This window comes from Crocodylus siamensis, chromosome 6 (assembly GCF_052110815.1).
Source record: "Crocodylus siamensis isolate JL-2025a chromosome 6, ASM5211081v1, whole genome shotgun sequence".
NCBI classification, from domain to species: Eukaryota; Metazoa; Chordata; order Crocodylia; family Crocodylidae; genus Crocodylus; species Crocodylus siamensis.
In genome coordinates, this window is record NC_143400.1 from 53,436,970 (window position 1) to 53,459,928 (window position 22,959).

Genomic DNA, 22,959 nt, shown 5'->3' on the forward strand with positions numbered 1-22,959 from the left:
AGAGCAGTCTGTTGGCAAGGCCTCTGCAATTATGAAACAAGCCTATGCAGAGGAGAATATTCAATGTAGCTATTTTGCTTACACTTTTAAACCAAAGCACAGAAATTGAGGTAGAAAAGACCTACCGTATTAGATCATCTAGTGTAGAATCGTCCAAACTTTTTTTTATTGCATACCCCCTTCCAGATTTACCAGCTGCCTGCATACCCCTACCAGCATATTTTAAATATTAACCCCTTAAATGCCAATGATTATTATAATGAAAATTAAATCTGCTATTACACAATTTCTTCTGTGTACCCCCTCCCCCCAAGATGTCTTGCATACCCCCAGGATCTAGTGCAGACCTCCTGATCTGGTGTAAATGTGAATAGTGCAGGGGTATGCTATACAATACATGTCCTTGGACTTTTTCAATTCCAATTTAAATAAGTGTCTCAGCTAATGGAGCTAATAGCACTTTTCTTGGAAGCCTATACCACAGTGGAATGGATGTAGAAATCATCTCTCTTCAGATATTCTTTACCAAATTCTCCATTTCTTAATTTTATGTCATTGCTCCTGGTTATATGCCACTGCTGAATCCAAAGCAACGGGAAAAGCCATATTCCCCAAAATATTGTACAGTACTAGTCACTCCACTAGAGGATGCAATCACCTTAAAATGAATTATTTTCCCCACTACCACAAATATACCCTTTAGACAGCAGGTGGAGTAGTCATCATTAAGACCCTCCACTTCCTAGCTCACCTCCCTCTTTCCCCTAGCCAAAAAACCCACTTATTAGAAAATATTCCTTTCAGAACATCTTTGATTAACAAAATGTCTAACATAAAAATGGCAGATAGGACTCAATAACATTGAAACACTTTTCTTGCCATTGTCAGAGATTTTCTTTTAAAAAAGTAAGTAGTTTATGGCCTGGATCCTAATTAAACTGTATACACTGTACATAGTCCTAGTAAAGTCAATGAGGCTAATTACAAAGCCTGTAACCTCAAAACTGGTTTTCCAAATCAGGCCATATGTACATATTTATAAATATTTCAGAAAAGAAAAAATTATGTTCTATTTAATCTACTTCAGGATTTACACCAAGATTAACTTTACTGGATTTAAAATCCTTAATCTGTTTATGTAAAGCAAATATATGTTCAGGTATGCGATGTACAGGTATATAACATATAGTATGTAGGGGGGGCATGTATTTTACACACACACAGAGCAAATAATATGGCATTAACATGCTTGTAACAAAATCATTCTTTAAAAAGAAACAAATTAAACTGAGAACAGCCACGTTTCTTTCTGATTTGGGAGAGGCTGAGTCTATTCAGTCAGACTCAAATTTTTGTTTGCAGAGCAATTTCTGCCACTACCTACACATACAACACACCCTTTTATGTTCATTTTCCTTTAATGTTTTAGCAAATATATTTCCTCATAGGAATAGTTCCTAAGGCAAGACAGTTTAGTAATAATATTGCAAAATAGTCTCAGAAACAGAATTGTAAATTTGTAGCCTTGAGCCTTCATACTGGAACCTGAGTTTTAAGCTACACTTGACAAGAAGCAAACATACCATTACGACCTGCATATTTGAAAACAAAACGGTTCAAATTACGAAAACCTCTAATTAAATGCTCCCAAAGAAGTTGAGGATCAAAAACTGTTTGCAGAAGTTATATAGTATATCATTTTCAATTCTTAATGCATCTCAGAAAAATGACCATCCAGTTGTGAAAAATTTACAGACAATGATAAAAGTTAACATTCACTACAATTTTCATTTCATTATTCATTGCAATTACTTGTCTCTTGCTAACTAGGAGAATGGCACACTAGAAACCAATTCAACAGGAAAAATAATCCTTAATTCTGAAATAATAAATTTGTCAAGTTCATGCATCCCCTTTGGATATAAGATACAGAAAATAATATAGAAGCAAACAATTCATATGTTGTGGCAATATTCCTACACAATACGGCACTTGTCAGCAAGCATTACAACACTGTGCCAGCAAGGGAGTACTAGATATTAATACTTTAACAAAACTGTTATTTTCAGTTCAACAAGATTATTCACACTCCTTTCCAAGAAGTGAAAGTCAGCATATCAAAATGCCATGCTACATCTATGTGTTCCTATTCCAGTATCACTTTTCTTAGGTGAATAGCAGGATTGCTTACAGAGGACTAGCCCACTACGCTAGCCACAGTACAAAAACATACGAGGCAGAATTTATGATTTAAGAACTAGTCCACACACCAGCTCTCACCAAAAGAACCAAAGGCATGAATTAAAGTGGATGCTACATTGTTAGAAGGTCTATTTTGGCACCTATTTTGGAATAAAAATAGTTGAAATTAAGTTAGCTAAAGTCAGCAACAAGCCAACCAAGGTCGGATTAACCCTGATTTATTTATTTCAGAGCAAGTTTGTATGTGGCCATTCTACCCAAGTATGAGAGAGGCACAGTAAATACAAAAAGAGATGGGAAAACAAGGTAATAGTGATTGATACACTAGAATACGAGCTCCTTTAAAGTGTGGACAATTTACCACTCAAAGGAGATTATCAACCACAAATTGCATTTTGGCTTTTTCCCACCATACCAAAAGATGAAAATGACCACCAAAAATCAGCATGAACAGTACCAGAATAAAACCAATTTAATTTCCTGGATGATATAGTACCTATTCTTGTTGGAGTGAACAGTACTTATTAAAAGTCATGAGACAGTAAAGTATGGCCACTGCAGTCTTTGCAATGAGGAGTTTGCAAATGGAGCTTCTGGAAAATGAAAATTAGAAAGTCAGAGAAAAATATGCAAATTACTGCTTTGATAGGTCAAACTGTAGGGAGATTTACAACAAGAGTAGTTTAAATTTAAATGTAGATATAGATGTTTACCTACATTTACAAAATATGCACTGCCCCAAAAAGGCAGTTGAAAAGGAAAAACAACCCACAAGGAAGGTAATAATACTGTTACACTTTCAAATGCCTTATGAAGGAAAATGGAGAACACAGCTCCAACTTTTAATTTTCCTGCCCTCCAAAAACTGGAAAATGTAATATTTTATGGGAACACATACAGATTAAACAAAAATAGGAAAAAAATAGAATAGATAGAAGCTTTTCTAAAAAAAACCGTACCAAGGAATGGATGATTATGATACTGCTCTAAATACAGACAGCCCAGGTATACATAATATAGAAAAGCTGTAGATGGGAAAGTGATTCTTGAAAGCTATGTATAGAAACCTGAAAATGGAAATATGCTGGTGAAAGAAACTGTTCCTTTTTTGTCTCCATTTCAATCTTGTTCAAGGAAAGACTTTAAATAATCATTTGATAACTGGCAAAAATCAGGGTAAAGAACCAGAGGGACCCCACAGGAAAGATGACTTCATGGTCTTCAACAGTTTTATTGCTATGCCACTTCAGTCTCCTCCTGTACTTCTTTTTTATAGTTTCTCATGGCCTCCAGCGTGGCTCTTTACAGCTTCAATCCTGCAAGAAGCTAAGTATCCCCAGGACTTTTAAACCGAAGCATGGAAATTGAGGTAGAAAAAGTCCTACCGGTATTAGATCATTTAGTGCAGAGGCTCCCAAACTTTTTCTTATTGTATACCCCCTTCCAGATTTACCAGCTGCCCACACACCCTACCAGCATACATTTTATATTTTAACCCATTAAATGCTAATTATTATGAAAATGAAAACTACAGCTGCTATTACACAATTTCTCCCATGTATCCCCCAGAGATGTCTCAAACCATTAGGAGTTGAGAGAACTCAGTACCTCACAGCATTGAGCTCCTAATCACAAATACAAGCATTTTAACCACTTAAAGCTGACAATGTGCAATCTTAAGGACATAATGTCAAGACGCAGCAACACAGGGCTTAATTCAAAGTTGTGCAGGACCACTTCATAAAGAGCCAGACCATACATCTGATAACCGGAACCATTTTTTGACTCCACCATGCACTAAGATGAATTCCTTCACTCTACTAATTTCTCCTCCTGCTGAATTTAGATTACTGTCACCTGTGAACAAGGTTTAAAGAACAGACTTAGAGATCAGAGATGCCAATTTTTTTGATATGACAGAACGTCTAGGTGGGGGGACCTGGCCCTGCTGAAATTCACTGACTTCAGACACAGCTAGGGTTACATCGCTTTGCGGACCACTCAAGAACCTGTAACAGCGCTACCTTCTTCACAAGAATACGAGCATAATTTCCTATTCACATGAGTACAGCCAAAATAATGTTCTAGGTAAAAAGAAATACTTACAACATAGGAGCAGGGTGCATAGGCAGTGTGAAAGCAACAGCTGCAATTGATTTCTTCACAGAATAAACTTTGTCCCCAGACAAACTGCTGGGCTTGGATTGGTACGTTTGCACACACTACGGTGGCCTCAGAAGCCTTTGGGAGTTTGTATCCAGCTCAGCAAGATGGGAGGGTTTATTTTAACTGCTGGCTGATAACAGCTTATCAGCACGTTCTTCCAGGTCCAGTTCAACACATGGGCAGAGGGAGAACATGAAAAAAAAACAGAAGATGGTGAACCTCAGTGTTCTTCTTTCCTCACAAGGTGGGTCTGAAAGGAGCTCCTGGTTTCATTCTACTCTAAAGACCTTATAATACAAACCACTCTTCCCCTAACAAAGGGCAAGATGCAGCTCCCTTGAATGGAAATTAGCCCCACCCCTAAACTTGGCTTCCTATGACAGCACAAAATGCTCCTACCAAGGGAAAAACCTGCTGGGAATGGGGCTGACAAGTTCTGCCACCAGGAAAAAGAGAGTAAGCTGAAATCCTGAATTCTGATCCCAGAAAAACAGTGACTGCCACCACCACCCTGCAGTCTGACCACCACAGCGCCATGCCAACCTAAAAACATTCACTGTTTAAGATCTCAGACCATTCCCACTGAAATCAGTGGGTGCCTTTCCATTGACTGCAGTGAGCATTCATTATTCAGTACTTTCTAGCCTTGGTCATATAAATTAAAAGAAAGTTTTTGTTGAAAACACCAGGATGGAGTTGCTTTGGAGTTGAAGAGAAGTGTTTGCAATGGAGGATCTTTGTCTGGAGAACGTAATGCCTGGGCAATTCACCCAGTGTTGACATTGTTAATCTTCAGGGTGCAGCTCTCTTGAGTATTTTACTGTTGTAGAAATGAAATCTGGTTGTATTTCATTTTCATGACATGCCCAGATGCCATGGCAACAGGTACATAAACTATTAAACAAGCCAATAAATGGCAGGTGCCTGTCCTCGTCACCACTGCTATCAGTTCTGGGGATCCGAGTCCATCCCAGTGTGACTAATGAACTAAGTCTTGGCTGACTTCAGTACATCACCAAATGTGTGCCATGATGCAACGCCCACCCAGCAAGCAGACTAAACTCATGATAATTCATCTCCCGCTGAGTGAATCCCCTTTTGGGAGACAAACATGAAATTAGCACAATATATCAGAGCCAATTATTTTGTGGTGTAGGTAATTTTTTAGCTGCACTGTTAACACCCCACCCAGGTTTTCCCCATCCAAAAAAATAAGATGAAAAAGGTTGGTTCATGGACATCAAAAGTTTGCACCATACCTACTTAAAAATAATGATGTATACCTAATATTCTCTCTCACAGGGTATTTGTAGGGTGCTCCTATTTGAACTAGGCCTTCATTAATTAGGTTTGCAAGGTCTATTTATGCCACTCTTGAAAGAACATAAAAATTATTTAAATTATTTTCATTGCCCTAAAGGAATATTGTCTTAGGAAAATATCACTGCAACAAACTTGGTTTAAATTGACTTCTACCTTTGAAATTATTCCACTCTTTTAGATCTATTTTATACTCAAGGTTCTGAATAGTCTTTCTACTTCTATAAGAAAACATGGGTTAAACTATAACAGTGAAATGCTTATTACTAAAATACATTTATAATTTAAATAAATGCATATGTCTTCTGTTCAGGAATTATAACATATCCAACAAGACAACCTTAATCAAGCAATTGTGTTTTTTTTCTACTGACCAATTAACAGTCTTCACTCTCAGGTAACTGCAAAGCTGCAGAAGGCTGATGCAACTTTAAATGACAAAGACCGTTACAGGCTTATTACTAATTCATCCAGGCTGTGGCTACAAATCAGCAGCTTCCTCAATTAACAAAAAAATATTAGAAACTATTGTCACTTAATGGTGTTTACTGCCTACAGCCCTGTCCCCGGCCACATTGCCAAAATACTCTGGCACTGTTTAGCTATCAGCTTGAATTAAAGTTCAGCTTAATCCCCAAGCTGTCAGAGGAGTCTGAAGGACAGAATGCGCTTTGCTAGCCTAACACAGAAAAAAATTATGTGCTGAGAGCATGCTGAAGCTTCAGGAGAGTATGCTGGCAAATGGTTGCAATTTGCTGGCCCACAATGCAGAAGTTTAATCTAGAATTTGAGCAGAATTAGAAAGAATGCTGTAGGTATGTGTAACAAACCCCTTCTCACAGCAAGATTGAGAGAATTCATCACATACAAATCCTAAAAAAAAGTAGAACAGAAGAAAATAATGACTTATCTTTAGATACTGGGGACAAAAATTGCATGTTCTGCTTTTGCTGATTATTTCCATCTTGGTTGTGGTCTCTCCATCCTTGGAGGTTTTTAGGACCTGGCTAGACAAAGCCCTGGCTGGGATGATCTAGTTGGGGCTGGTTCTGCTTTGAGCAGGGGTTGGACTAGATATGACCTCCTGAGGTCCCTTCCAAGCCTCATTTTCTATGATTCTGTATCATTTTCCTGAGACAGAAGTGGCTTATGCTGTAATCATCTCTGAAGCATAAGGTTTTCAGCAATGCCCCCACAACCCTCTTCCCCAGTGCCCTCACCTACATGAAAGAAATGTAATGTGCTAAGATTTACCCTCTTCCCTACCACACCTGCAACATGTCCCAGTGCACACACAACCAAACAACCTCTTGGATTACACTTGTGTTAAGGCTAACCCTTGGAGTCCCAGTGAGGGGCAAAGCTCTTTTTCTTCTGAGCCCATGACCAAAGTAGTAAGAACTAAATCGATATAAACTAACAATAAATTGGAAGGGGCAGAAGGGAGAGAAAGGCCATCAGTGCAGTGTCAGGAAATTCTGTGGTATGTTACAGGGGAAAATATCTGATACCTGCACAATTGTTTTATTAACTCCCTCAAAACCATCTACAACTCCAGAAGCCACCATGTTTCCCCAGCTCAGAGCACACACGGCCATCACGGACCAAGAGGCAGGGATGGGGCTCATTTGGAGTTGTTCTCCCCATTGTAATCCTTCCCTCTTGGTCCTCTGAAGAGGAGACAACACAGCTTGTCAAATCCCAGGCTCCTCCTCCTTCCCTAGTCAACCACCAAATCAAAAAGAAAAGCCACATCTTGTCTTGTTTTAAATAAAATTCAAATAGCTTTACCCCACACCCACAATGCACACAGAAGTAATGCAGCATGACTAGTATTTGCTACTGAGCAAGCCACCATCACTGCTGTTTCTCCTCCTTTCCCAATTCCCTCTGCTAGTTATTTCTTCGGTACTCATTTCTCTCTCCACTGCCTTCATTTCTCCATTTTCCTTCCTCATTTATGTCCCTCAGTTTTCAGACTTTTAATACTTTGATTTCCTATCCTGATTCTACCCTTGCTTCCTAATCTCTTACTTCTCTCACCTTCTCTCCACATACTACTGGTCTTGTTTCTGTACAATAAAGACTAAAAGCTAGTTATCCCCATTACAAGTAATCAAACTAGACATTTTCAATCTCGGGTTTATCTTTTTACAGGGGGAAGTTAAAGAGTAACTGTTAAAAGGCATGTGTTATGTCCCAAAATTGACACGATAACAGCTATGGTTCTGATCCTCCCCTGTCCACGCAAATGTCTGGAGTAAGATCCTGATTCCACAGAAATTTCCAATGACTCCAATGGTTTCTTGCTTTCACACCCTGGCTATAGTCTGAGGATAGCAGGTGCTAGGTCTGGCTGCACCATAACCATTGAAGAGCCAGGCTAGTAAAAACGAACCAGGAAAGCAAAGGTTAGTTCTCAATGCAAGGGCCTAATAAAAAAGAACGTCTTAGTAATCAGCAAAGTGACAGGCTTCGTGTGCTACCAAGCTCTTTGAAACCCATCCAGTCTACTGGAAATCCCTCCCATAACAGGTTTAGCTTATTAACAGATTTAGCTTTCCACTCACACACAGCACAACCTGGAAAGACTTTGAAGTCCAGATAATTACATTCTTGCATGTGCTTTCCAAGAGGCAGGTTATGAACTTAATAGAGGCCATCAAGTTTAAGTAGTAACTGTGACCAACAATGTTCAGCTCCCCTCGCAAGGTTAAAAGGGGTTTGTGAAAAAGGAACAAACAGAGCCCCTTGCTCAGGACATCGACAGTCAATCTTCAACAAGGCAATTAAATGCTTAATTGGACAATTAAATATGCCTCCATAGAAACCTTGGGTTCAACTTGGGTTCAGTTTCCTCTTTCATACCAGCTAGCTGCTGCTGAGAAGCACTAACAGAGACTATGTGGGTTACCTTGGCCATTGCCATAGAGAAGTCACACAAGCTTCTGCGGGGTCCTACTCTGGGTTGCAGCTTTAGCTTTCCCAACAATGTAAAAAAAAATCATATTATAATTTTCTACCACTCTTGGTGCCACATGGCATTTTCTCTCCCTTTCATGACTACCCCACATATGAAGTAAGCTAATGCCCAGAGAGGAACAAGTGACACCCAAGTTCTGGTATGCCACGCCTCTTAAACTACAGCAAATGCCAAACAGTCACAAAACGTCATAACTCTGCACTGTCTACATATGTATAGCAAGCGTCTCCTATTACATTTTCACATATTATCTTCCCTCTTAAGGAACCCTGCCTTATCCTATATGATAATACTCAGTGAATGGGCAGTTCAGCTTTTTTTTTTTAATCAATACTGCTCAATAAGTGATCATACTTGTTTGCCATATACCAGTCAACTCTCTGCTAAATTAAGAAAGAATATATTCAGCATACAACAACCCAGCCTTATTCAATAAGCTCAGTGCGACAACAGTCTTCTAGAAATAATATTACGCAATCACGGAGCCTGTACAATAATTGATAATGGGACAGAGTTAAGCTGATCTAGACAATCTTAACATTGACACTTCCAGAACAGTATGTACTTTACTTGACCTTGCATATTCTTCTAGAAAGGTATATTTATGGGAATATCTCTACATAAATTGACATTAATGTATAGCCAGAGCCAGTAACCAACATTAACTAAAACTGTTTCATTCTAATGCAAAGTTACTTACTTTACAGTAACTGGAGGTCTTCTTATATTTGTACTGCCCACATGCATTCTCCACTGTGGGTGTATATACTCTTGAGCTTGGAGCCAGTAGTGCTCATACAGCACAGAAAAAGAGAGATCTCAAGGATTTGTATAAAAGGCAAAGTGTACCTGCTATGCTTCAGTTTTCTCTCAGCGAAGGAATTCCAGGTGCACAGGACTTTGAGGAAGAGGAGGTAGAGAGTGGATTATGGAAAGCATACATGGATTATATATCTAGAAGAACTCTAGTTACCATATAGTAAAGATGTTACAACTATCCATATGTCTGCTCTACTCCACGCAACTAAAAAGCTGTAATTATTTGAAGGTGGGATTATAGAGTCTAAGGAGAACAAGGAAGACCCACCCGCTGGACAAATCCATTGGACTTAGATTAGTGCTTGTGGCAAGTCCCTGCACACACCTCCCAGGAAGCTAATAGCATGAATCTAGACTTACAGATACTATAGATCTCAGCCCTATCAAAAATGGATAGGACAACACCTGCCATCAACTTAAAGAGCGGAAGGATTTGTAGAAGCAGATCTCCCATGGACAGTTTCTCTAAGAAGAGATGGGTCCTCTCCAACCCTGCAGTTTAAGACTCAACTGGCCAAAAAGTGTTCAAGCTCAAGCACACAAGATACATGCACACCCACAGAGGAATGTGCATGTGGACCATTGATTAAAGGAGAGCCTGTAGGGTTTTTTTCCAGTGCTGTCTGTCAGAGCACCATCACAACTCATTCCATGCACCCTGCAAACTAAAAGAAAAATTTCTCAAACCTAGACTCAAGGAAGCCAAATGCCAATAAGAGCACTAGCACTGCTGGCAAAACACATGTTCTGAACAGAGAGTGTGCAAGTGCACAAAGGATGTTTTTTAACCCTCATAAAACTCCAGGCAAATCAAAACAGACGGTCAACCAAGCATCAAAAGGCACAGGCTGAGAATAAGCAAACACAAATTATGAAGACCCTTTTAGAACACAAATACTGATGTACCCTTTGGGTTCAGCCATTGCTATACTATCAGTCTGGAGTAATAGGTTTTATATTGTTTTCCCCTACTGCTGTTAGAATCAAAAATCCCCTTGTTCTGACTCATGCTTTATGAGTCTTGGTGAAAACACAATGCTGGAGTGAATGCGAACATTTATTTTTCCAGAGAAATGAAACAGCCATATATAGCCAGTTATTAATAGGTATGTTTTAATTTTCAATTTTTCATCATGAATTCCTTACAAAGATAAATCCACATAAAAGATTTCTGTAAACATGATTCAATTTCCATTCTTAAATACTTATTTCTTCCGACTGTGAAATATCCCTTTTGTGCTTCCCCCATGACCACAAGCCAAAAGGTCAAGGTACACAGATATACCTTGGCTGATGTGTCTCAATGACTGTCACGTGGAACTTCTACCGAAACTCCACACATAAAAGTTTGAGAGCCAGCCAGGAAATTCCAGAGGAGTCAAAGTTCAAGAATAGTGCACTTAAGGCAAAAAGCCCATTTATAACGCTATACTTTTTTCCCCTCTGTTATTCTCTGGTAATACACAAATGAGAAGAAAGAAGAGCTGCATACCTCATAGTAACTAGTTTCCAGAGACACTGTACTCTGGGTCAGCCCTACTGTAGGTGCGCAAATACCTTATGCACACAAAAGCTCTGGTTTTCCTGGTATTACACAGCCCAAGCATCCTTATACTCTAGGACAAAGGTATAAAGGGCAGAGAAGCCATGACATCTCCCAGTTTCCTTGCACTTCAAAACCTGTGTTACGTGAGGATACCACCATAAAGCTGGCAAGATAGCTTGGCAGCCACAGAATCCATATTAACCACAAAATCCCACAGAAGAATGGCTACTTAAGTTAAAAGTCCATTTTTTCCTCTTTGAGTACGTATTCACATGGACCCCATCACAGAATGGCACTAGCAAATACCGTTCCTTCGGGATGGTGAGAATGAAGACTACCATCTGAATCAATCAGCGACTGAAAAATGTTCTCCCAAACCTGTCATCCATCCTAAACTAAGTCCAGACTGAACACAAAATTGCAGAATAAATTATCCACAGACTGGATTGCGTTAAGCAAGATAACAAAGACTATAGAGTCTTATCCTGTTACCTGAACTAGTGATTATCTCCAATAGTTAACCCCTGTATTCCTCAATGGGTTAACTGTCTTGTTTATGCCTGTTGGGTCTACTCAATACAATTTTTTGCCTCTCTCAGCAGTGCCTCCTCTCCCTGTCCTTTTTTTCTGCATTTAAATTCCTTCCTATGTTAAACCCTTTCTTTCTTTAAGTCCATGCATAGCATCTGACAAAGTACACTGTTACCCAGGAAAGCTCTCTGAACCAGTCAGTCTCCTGGGTGCTACCCTGCCCTGCCCTACCTTCTGCCTGACTTCAGGCTTACAAAGCTAGCAACCTCTCTGCCTATGGGAAGAAAGAGTTTAAACATGAGTGCAGGAAGCACATTTGCTCTTTTGATTGAAGCCCAATTCAGAGTTCTCCGACTGGAGGATAGCATGTAGTAACACCATGATAAGAAAAGACTGAGAATGAGTATACAGGTAGGTGGCAAGCTGAAACTCAGGGCAGATCTAGGATTTTGGAAAGAGAGGTGCAGATGGTGTGGCACATCATCACATATAACACAAAATAAGACAAGTTTTTTTCTAGCTGAAGGGGACCTAAAAGTTTTACTAATATGCTAGGGGCCTATGTCTACATTATTCAGTTCAAAATCAAAGCAAAAACAAATACAGCTTTACTGGAATGTGCACTGATTTGCAATAGCGTACAAAAAACAAACCTTCTTGAGCATCTTGACAGGGCAACCAAAGTTTCACTGAAAAGTATTTCTTCACCTGAGTTGACATTTCCACACCTGAGTTAATGTTTTTAGCTGGAAGGAAAAACAGTTTGAAGAGCTGTGTAACAGGAGCTACAATACCAGGATCAGTTAACAGACAATAGAACTGTAGAAGAAAGGACCATTAAAGTCCATTAAAAAGGAGAGAGAGTTGTTAACACCTGTGGAGTGAAGCGTTTAGAAGGAATCAGGTTCATTATAATGAACCATGAAGTCAATTGACTCCTTCACTGCTGCCTGACTAGAAATGCTGTTGCCAGCACCCAGCAGTTGGTTTTAAACTTTGAGGGAGGAGGAATCAAAGGAGGGGAGGGTACAACTGCACCACTGCACCCCTCCCCCATCTCTTTTTGTGATTTCCAGACAAAGTGATAAGCTAGTTCTTCTCTGTAATAACAAAAAGTCTCCAAGAACAAACAAGGAAAGGGCTAAGGGGGTGTAGAAGTTAACAGGACAGTCGCAGGCTATTATGCCCAACACCAGTTTGTCCAAGGTGAAGGTGGATTAAACCTGATGACATGGGAGAAGGAGACTCCCAAGGATGGCTGTAGCCTTCTTCTCAGTTTTGATGGATTTTATGACTTCCTCACCCAATCTGTCAACCTCTTGAGATGCTGTTGTATTATTCCTGTGCTCCCATTGGTATTTGGAGCTCTTCCCAGTTTATTTCTCCAATGTTACCTTTTGCCTTACTGGTACACTCACATAAGATTTCTCTTTCCCTCTCACCAGCAGGAGTGGTAGACTGACACTTCCCTTACCACTTTCGTCTATCTTGTTCGAATCCTACTGTCCTTGCTGTAATACTTATTGACTTAACTGGGGCAAGGAAAATTATTCTGACATACTCTGTCCCAGCAGCTAGGCTTCTCTTTATTAACCAATCACTATGCTGAGAAATCACACAGAACCCTAGGCAAATATTTTAATACTCCTTTTAAATTCATGTTTTAGCACCTGTCCACATTTACATTTTACTGCACAAGTTTGTAATCACTGTGTTTTTACTGCTATAGCTATCTCCTTTCTTATTTGGGTCAAATCGACTTTGAAGAAAAAACTAACAAATTTTAGTTTGTGTTTCTGGGTGCTGTCTGTAACTATACATACAATAAATAATGCCACATTTATTGTTTAACTGCACTCATTCTGAAAGAGCCTACTAAGTTTTTAAATATTTAAGCATCACAAAAATGCAGTTGTTCCTTAGGCAAGATGATAAGAGTTGTTTAAACAGGATACACAGTTAGATGGATTGCAGATCCAGTCAGATGGATTGCACTCAGAGGGTGGTTGTGGATGGGTCATATTCAACCTGTGGAGAAATAGGCAGCGGAGTCCCCCAGGGATCGGTCCTTGGGCCCGCATTGTTCAATCTCTTTATCAGCAATTTGGACAATGGGGTCAAAAGCACCCTGTTTAAATTTGCTGATGATACCAAAATTTGGGGTGAGGTGAGCACACTAGTAAGGAGGGAAAGGCTGCAGCAAGACCTGGATAGGTTACAGGGGTGGGCTAGCAAAAACAGGATACGCTTCAACACTGACAAGTGCAGGGTGCTGCACTTGGGCAGTAGTAACCAGCAGCACACTTATAAGATGGGAAACTCCCTTCTTGAGAGCACAGAGGCAGAAAGGGATCTTGGAGTCATTACTGACTCCAAGATGAACATGGGCCGACAATGCGAGGTCATGGTTGGCAGGGCTAACTGCACCTTGTCGTGCATCCACAGGTGCATCTCTAGCAGGGACAAGGAGGTGATCCTCCCCCTCTATGCAACACTGGTCAGACCGTAGCTGGAGTACTGTGTCCAGTTCTGCGCGCCCCATTTCAGGAGGGATGTGGACAACATTGAGAGGGTCCGGAGGGAGGGCCACCCGCTTGATCAGGGGACTACAGGGCAGACCCTACAATGAGAGACTGCAGGACCTGAACCTGTACAGCCTTCACAAGAGAAGGCTGAGGGGGGACCTGGTGACCATCTATAAACTCACTAGGGGGGACCAGAAGGGTTTGGCAGAGACCTTGTTTCCCCTAGCGCCCCCTGGCATAATAAGGAATAACGGCCACAAATTGTTGGAGAGTAAGTTTAGATTAGACATCCATAAGAACTACTTCACAGTCAGGGTGGCTAGGATCTGGAACCAACTTCCAAGGAAAGTGGTGCTGGCTTCTACCCTGGGGGCCTTTAAGAGGAGGCTTGATGCCTACCTAGCTGGGATCATTTGAGCCCAGTTTTTTTTCTCCTGCTTTGACAGGGGGTCGGACTTGAAGATCTATAAGGTCCCTTCCGACCCTACTTCTATGATTCTGAACTATTTATAATAGTTTAGAACAGGATGGGTAAAATACAGGGTAAGATGATCATAATATGGGATCCTAAATCCAAGTTTAGGCAACTATACAAGTGATCTGACTCTCAAGAGTGCTGAGTACCCTGCAGCTACTATTTAAAGATTTTTTTGTTTTGAAATCTTGTCCGGCATGTCCAACAGAAAGCAAAAGGAGTTTCGGTAGGCAGAGTACAGTTACCGAAGTGGAATTTGACCGAGACGCTGCTGATAAGCCTTGCTACACTTTACAAAAGAACCATGAAAAAAGTACTTGTGATCTTCATTTTGTGTGATCCAACACATGGCATCTCTCTGTACCCAAGAGCACTATGGCTGTGCCTATATATGGATTTTTTAAAACTTCTGCATTACTATTGTGCAGGCTACTTGGAGGCCAAAAGCTAGGTATGATTCATTTACAGAGTTAACAAGCATGCTCAGTTACATTAGAAAGGGAATAAAAAGATAGAGGGGTTATAACCCTTCCTGTCACCAGGTATAGGCCAATTAGTGACTGACTGGGGTTTAGAAGAAATTTCCTTAGTGGCTAGATGTTGAGCCCTGGTTGGATGGACACATGCCAAGCTGCTGGACTGGGCATAACCATTGGATCCCAGGCTTTTCCATGCCGGCTGGACCTAAACAAAATCTCTGAGTTTAGCTTCTTAGGGCACAGGTGTCAAATGCATCCAGCCCCATGGGCCAGGTGAGGGTTGCAGGGCCAGTGTGCAGGACTGACCCCCTGTGCAGCAGCCTGCACACCACACATAGCACGTGCTGGTCCTGGGGGCTGCTGTACAATGTGGCACAGGGGGCCAGCACAAGACATGCACTGCTCATGGCATGTGGACTGGACCATGTAGAGTCCAGCAACCCACAGGCCAACTCATACGGTTCCATGAGCTGGATCCAGCCCACAGGCCATATGTTTAACATCCATCTTAACGTTGCCAAGGAAAGCAGAGCAGTTCTGCCAGGATGTGTCTTGATATAGGAAGTGGCCTGTGGGATAATAAGCAACATGTTCCCCCTTGCAGAGATGTACCCCAGGGAATCTCTAGGGCACATCCCCATAAGAGGAGAAAGTCAGGCAGACACTTCCTGGGCTTAAGAAAATTCCTGCCTGAGACTTCATCAGACACACAGGATTGGGCCCCTAAAGCCCTGGCAGCACCTCTCTGGGGGTGGCTGAAGAACGTGTGTGGCTTTAAGCTGTCCACACTCTCATTCTGCAAGGCAAACATATGTCCACCATAGTGAAGCAACAGAAACTACTACCACCTTTACTACAGCCATATTTGGGCACTTGTGACACAAAAAATGCTACAGAGCTGTTTGCTTAGACTTTAGCTTACACACACACACACAACAAGTTACTGACCTACGGAAAAAGAAAAGCAAACAAATTTAACAAGAAAAAACCTGCACACATAAACACAGGTCCATCCCTCCCATGTCCTCAGGGCTCCCAAAAACTTTCTAGGTTTTGGTCAGTACTATTCTGTGGGTTCCCTCCTTGCCCCATTTCTGCTGCTTGGAGGTTTTGTGCAAGTAGTGGTGGGCTCTTTGGTAGAGAATCTCTCTTTTTAAAACCAGTGTCAGATCCTGCACTCCTCCTGGTAGGATCTTCTTGTTCTTCCACTCTCTTGAGAGCTTACTGCCAGAGGGTAATTAACAGTTAATCCTCTGGCATTGGCAACATATGACCCATAGGCCACACCCAGCCTGCAGAGCCACTGAATCTAGCCCACAGAGCTGGAGGGCTTTGCTTGCACCCCTGCTGCCAGTGCTTCTCCCACCTCCAGCCTCATCCCCTGACAGCAAGTAGGCAGCGCTTCCAGCCGGTAGGGGCAGCATCAGGGCTGGGAAAGTGAAAACTGTGTCTATGTTACTGCTGCTTCTCTGCTCCCCTCTTTGCTCACCACCTCCCATCTGCAGTGCAGGCACAGCTAGCAGCTGGCCAGCCCTGATGCAGGTCCTGATGGGTGGGAAAGTGCATCTACCCTGCAGCCAAAGGGGGTGGGGAGAAGTGGCAGCAACACAGGCACAGCTGGAAGCTGCACGGCCCCAAAACAACTGCTCTGCTTGTGCCCATGCTGCAACCAGGCAATGAAATGTCCAAGCCATACAGCTTCCAGCTGTGCCCATGCTGCAACTTGGACGTGGATGGGATGGGGTAAGTGGAAAGAAGCAACAGTAGCATAGATGCAGTTTGCAGCTCCCCAGGCCTGGTGCAGCTCCCACTGGCTGGCAGAGCTGGGGTGGTTTGGGAGGAATAGGCACAACCACCTGGCCTTGGCACTAGTGTAGGGAAAGCCTTTCCCCCTCTCCCCCAAAATGCTGGTATACCACCAAAGCCAGCCAGCCCACCTCTGACCAGAGCCAGATTGTTACCATCTGTGGCTTCTTAAAGGTTTTGGACCATAGCCTTAGTCAGTAGTTTCTGTTCTGCCAAGAGAACGCTATCCAAATGTTGATGACCTACACAGACCATTACAATCAGAAAGAATTCACTAATCAATAAAGAGAGTCCTGGGACCGTTATAGTAGGTTATTCCCAAGCCATCTACTGCAGAGTGTCTTCTACACTCTTCTGAAACATCAGGATTAGATGGACCTCTAATGTGCTGCTCTACGGTAATTCCAAATGGTCCAATATCTTGCTGAGGCACTCAGTCACAACTGGCACAGACACCACAGTGCCACCTACAAAAACCCTCCCTGCAAAACCAATGGTGAATTCCTATCTCCTGGGTAAGTCAGGATAAGTTTTGTCTTTGACTTCAAAGGAATCAAAATCATGCTCTCATGTTCCCACTGAGGTCTCCCAGTCAAATACCAGCCAGGTTTTCAAGTATGCTTTCATGTAAGGAAGAGAACTGTTTCAACTCCTCTACCAGCAGGAGGTAGGTGGCAAGTTCTGGCAACTTCTTGACTACACTTATGTTCATTCTTCTTTACTCTCTAAGACTTAAGTACACCATTCCTCTAGAACTCTCAAAACTCAAGAAAAGCATAGGTGGCAAATAAAAATGTAAACGAAAATGCAGAAGCAGCCAAGACAATTCAAGAGCTGTACTGTCATTGTTGGGACCAAAGAAAGTCCAAGGCACCCATCCCAAGGAGTGAGTATAAGGAAATTCTAATAAGTTAACAAATACAGTACAAGTAATGCATAACAGGTAGGCAGATAGATATCTGTGCATACCAAACCACTCATTAACATAACAGAACTAAAGGACTCCTAAACTCCAAAAAGTAAAAAATCCTAAAATCTGAAGAATCACTAACAGGCAGCTATCCTGTGAGAGACAACCTCACCCAAGTATCAAACTGTTGGACACAAAGTTCCCAAGCTTCTTTAGAACTTACTAAGCTCTGAAGAAGCAAAGTTATCGTCCTACCACAGAGGGGAACCTCAGCGATAACACCAATCCAGTGCCAGAGGAACTATCTTAAGGCAGAGCTCTTCTTTTATCACCTCATCGCCAAAGATCCTAGTTTTCCCTCAATTAAAAAAATCCCCAATTTGGGGGTTAAAAAAGTAACCCAAAATCCACATTTTTAAACGTTCAAAATTAAACACCACTAATACATAGGGATATATATTAGTGGTGTTTAATTTTGATCATGAATAAATGTGGATTTGGGGTTACTTTTTTAAACCCCAAAATTGGGGATTTTTTTTTTAATCAGAAAAAAAACAGGATCCCTGCTTATCACCAATATAGAGCTGCATTCATATGGCAAGTGAACATCCCAAATTTTCTCATCCTGTGGTCAAAATAGATCTAACTAGCTTGGAGGTGAAAAGTTTATCACCTTGCGGTACAGAAGTGAAAATTCTCCTACTTCTAACATTTCCTTGCCTATGATGATTTTCCTCTTATTACTCCTATAAAGTGTCTGAAGGCCTATTAAAGGTCTACACCATCCACAAGCCAAAGAACTGTTGCTAAAAGGGAGCAAATACATAAGAACAGGCTTATTCCAGAGGAAACTGAGCATTTAACTTCCAGTATGCAAGGAACAGTTTCATGGCCATTGAGATTCACGGCAGAAAGTCTACATGTTTCAGACACATATCCCAACTTCTGAAGGCTTATTCTAACTCAACCTACTGAGGTTACTCCATTAGTCAAGTCATACATCATTCAACTCATACTGCAAAGACATCTTAAAAACTGAACACCTTCAGAATACAAGTTAAGTGTCCACATCCAGCAAGCTACAGTGGCATTCAATACCAACTTCAATTTTGCATGTCTTTCATACCTAGTACCTCAAAACTTGTTACAGACCACCATGTTCTAGGCAATATCATAACAAGTATAGTTCTAACAACATCACATCAGTTGATGTTCTTCCACTTGCAGGAGCCACTTGGTCAAGATAGGGGATTTTTTAAAATTGTAACTCATGTTTTCTGCAAAACGCTGTAGATTTACAAAGAAATACAGTTTAAGGAAGCAAAATGTATTTTCCATTAGAAAGTATATATATTTTTTGCTCAAGAAGAAACAGGAGGTGGGTACTGAGAGCCCATCAAAATAAGGAATGTAAAACAACTCTACCGAAGTTTAGGTCAGATCTGGATGCCCCAGCAATAGAAGTGTTGCATAAATGAACAGACTGAAGTCTATGCAGCGGCATACAAATGTTTTGTATTGAACACTTCTCTTAGAAGCAACAGGGGTTACTTTTACATTTGTTAAGGGAGTCATGATCTTTAATAGGAGTGCTCATAGCAACCCACTGACAGCAAAGTTTGAAGCACGCTGATATCTAATTTGACTGTGTTGATACACCTTATCTTTTACCTGCCTACAAAGGTAGTGACTAGTCTGAGAATGAACAGACTATAAGAAGGACTTATCATACACCAGTTGCTCTGTTGTAACTCCTGTTCAACAGCCCAAATTTTATTAATCTCCCAAGCTTTTCTTTAGAATCCTGGCACTAAAGCCAAATGCATCAAATCAAAATGCAGGTACGTAATATTATAATGGTATAGCCCTTTTCACTGTCCTTCACAGGTTTCTTTTCTTCTGGACAAGGGAGCAGGGAACATATGGCTGTATTGTGCTCACATAATGAAGACCTAATCCTGACTGGAACTTGTGAACACTACAACAATATATCATATTTACTTGATTCTAAGACGACTTTGAATTTAAAACAATGCCTGAATAATTAGATTCTAGACATTGAAAAACAATCAATTTAATAAATGATAAATGTGTTATAAATTCCTGTGTCTAGAATCTAATTACTGGGGGAGCATCTTAAATGCGTCTCCCAAATGGTGCAACAGGAAAACAGCCACAGGGGGGAGGTGGGGAGGGCAGGCAAGGGGAAAAGCAGAAGCGAGGGGACAGGTGGAAGGGGAGCAGAGGAAAAGCAGGGGGAAGGAGTAGAAGGCAAAGAAAGCAGGGGCAGGGGAGCAGGTATCCCGCCCTTCATCCCTTGCCCCCTTAGTGAATACCAACCCACCGTTTACCTCCTCCTTTTGCTGCTCTCCCCTCTGATCCAGACACAGGTAGAGCCTCAGAGCTGCTCCTGCCCCACACTGCAGGAAGCAGCTGTGCTGGGAGTATGGCTGGGCACCCAGCAGATTTCTCCTTCCCTGCCCTACTCCCTTCGCCCCTCCTCCTTCCATGCGAAGACAGGAGAAGGGGGGTGGAGAAAGGGAGCAGGGCAGGGAAGGATAAATCTGCAGGGTGCCAAGCCAGGCTCTCAGCACAGATGCTTCCTGTAGCATGGGGCAGAGTGGAGACCAAAGCAGCAGCAGGCAGACTCCTCCTTCCCGACCTGGCTCCCTGACAGCACAGGAGGGGAAGGGAGGGGAGGGGAGGGGAAGGGAAGGGAGGGAGGAGAGAATCTAAGCAGGGAACAGAGCTGCTGCTGCTGGCTATTGCTGTCCCTGCCCCAGCTGGGCTCCCTGCACCGCCATGTCTCACGGCTTCCAGCTGTGATAGAGGATTCTAAGACAAAGCTTTGTTTTCCCATAATGAATGGGGAGGGTGGGGGCACCCTCTTAGAATAAAGTAAATATGGTAAATTGATATATGTCAACCCATGACTCTGTTTTGGGGGGTTTCATTCACTTCTGAAGCCCTAATCTAAGCTGTGGCTCAATTTCAGTTTTCATACCAGGTTCTCTTCACACATCAAAAAAAAAAACAAGAAAAGACCTACCTTAGGCACTATCAGCTCAAGAGAGGTCAGAGACCTAAACAGTAGAGGTTTGGAAAGGACTTCTCACTAAGAATAAATCTTGTAAAATAACTATTTTGTGCACTTCGTACAAGTCCTACTAAGGCTCTGACTTTCATAAGTATTCGTTTTTTTAAAAAGGTAATTGAAAATTACACTAAAATGTACAAATGTAACTGAAAAAAATGTAATTATCGACTGAGTAATAGAATAGGAAGGCATTTAAGAGCCAATGCTTTCTAGGAGCCTACAACAAGGGAGGAGTAAAGGTTACTAATTAAAATCAGGATTAACATTGAGAGGGAATTTTGGTTTACAGTCACATGCCTCTTCTTACAGATTACTTTTGAAAAAGTTAAGAAGGAAAATAAAAACCTTACTTTAGCTTTATCTGATTAACTTTTTCCTGAGTTGTACTGTTACAATAATCCTCCATTTTTATTTCATAGAGGTCTTGTTCTGGCATTTTGCATTTTAATTTCTGTTATTCCCCAAGTTAAAGGATTTAAAATGGGAGCTACATGGTTGCCTTTGTGACTGTCACCCACAGACCAAAAGTACACCCTAGAAGAAACCACAAACCCTACAAAACTGTTTTTACCTCATTATTTTAATTAAATTGCAATTACTCAAACATTACATTCTGTATTTGGGGAAAAAGGATTTAAAGCTTTTGACATGAACCTCTCTCCTTCATCTAGCATTACTAGCCATGTTACTGTTCTCAAAGATAATTACCACCCATACAGGGCTCGAGAAATGTCAATTATAATTAGAGACATTTTCAAATACATTTCACGATTATTGCTAGCTAAAAAGGGCTTCTCACCTTTTGAACTGCCAAGACAATGACTGCAGCTCTGTTGGAAAGATGTCAGCATTTCATGCTTGATAGCCAAACACACAATTACACTGAAGGCCTTTTTAATGAATGCCAAACAAAGAAAAACTTTTTTGAATGTCACAAAATGAAAAAATAAAAATCTGTTTGTGCCATATCATTAAACAAGAGACATTTAATTAACCATGAAGGCAGCATTCATTAAAGAGGAAACTGTATGTCACTTACCAAATATTTTCTGTTTCCAAATGGTAAGACCTGCAGATCCATGGGTACATGCTATCAGGTTGTACTGTTTCAAGAGCATTTGGTATTGGAGCATGCCAGCACCTATCCTGATCGTTTTGTAGAATCCAGGCTTTAATATACTGACTAGTTCACTTGCTCCTGAGAGCAACCAGAAGAATCACTTACCTTCCTTGCAATGCTGCAGATTCCAGTAGTAAGGTGTGAACTGCTTCATTTTTAGAAGATTTAATGGTCCATATGTTTCTACTGGCTAGATCCCTTTTGGTACTCCTCCCAGGAATCAGTATTGTGGACATCTAAAAAGAAAACAATTTAATGTACAGATCTCAAATAAAATATACGCTATTATATGTATGTCATACTTTTCCTTTCTGACGTGCTCTGTAACAGTTCATTTCAAATCAAATTGATGCATAGTTACCACTGCTTCACAGTTCTCTGAAGAAGAGCTTCCTTATTAACACCGCGATTGTCATAGCTGCATTTTCTATTATTGTTATTAGTTAAATTACAGTAGTATGTAGGCCTCATTTTGGTACAAGCATAAGAGAATCCCTTCACTACCAAACTGGCAATCTAAACTGCCTTGCTACAAAAAGGCAAAGGCAGGGAGAAGAAGCATAGAAGCAAAGTGACTTGCCCAATGTCACCCAGCACTTTGCTTACAAAGCTAGGAGTATAACCACACTATACTCAGGACTCTCAATCCATGTTGCCTCGAACATTTTACATATTTATATTCGTGTGGCTTCAAGTTACTTTCGTTACTGAATATTGCAAATGAGCTAAAGTGGACTGTTGTATTTGGTTTTCCTAAAGGCTCCTAGATTTTGCCAGCATAAAAACCTGGATTTTTGCTAATTCCAGTCAGGCACCAGCATCATAGAATAGTTGGCATTTATTCACTGTGTTATTTGAGGCTTTTAGGAAGTGCTGGGGGCAGACAAGGAGAAGTGGTGTATGTTTAGGACACTGACAAAGCTAGAAAGAAGAAAGCAGCTTCCACACATACCACAGGTCCATCTGCACAGCACAATGTT

General features: G+C 41.2%; 1 protein-coding gene across 2 annotated transcripts in view; it reads right to left on the reverse strand.

Moving 5' to 3' along the window:
- The window catches only part of MAP3K13 (mitogen-activated protein kinase kinase kinase 13), a 118,563-nt gene that overhangs the window by 77,914 nt on the left and 17,690 nt on the right, over positions 1-22,959 (reverse strand). The window contains exon 2 of one of the 2 annotated variants that reach the window (XM_090051505.1): positions 22,085-22,215. The gene's annotated coding sequence lies outside the window, so the exon portion shown is untranslated. Of the gene's footprint in view, positions 1-4,308; positions 4,456-22,084; positions 22,216-22,959 lie in introns of those variants that run through there. The other variant, XM_090051506.1, reaches the window with a different exon arrangement.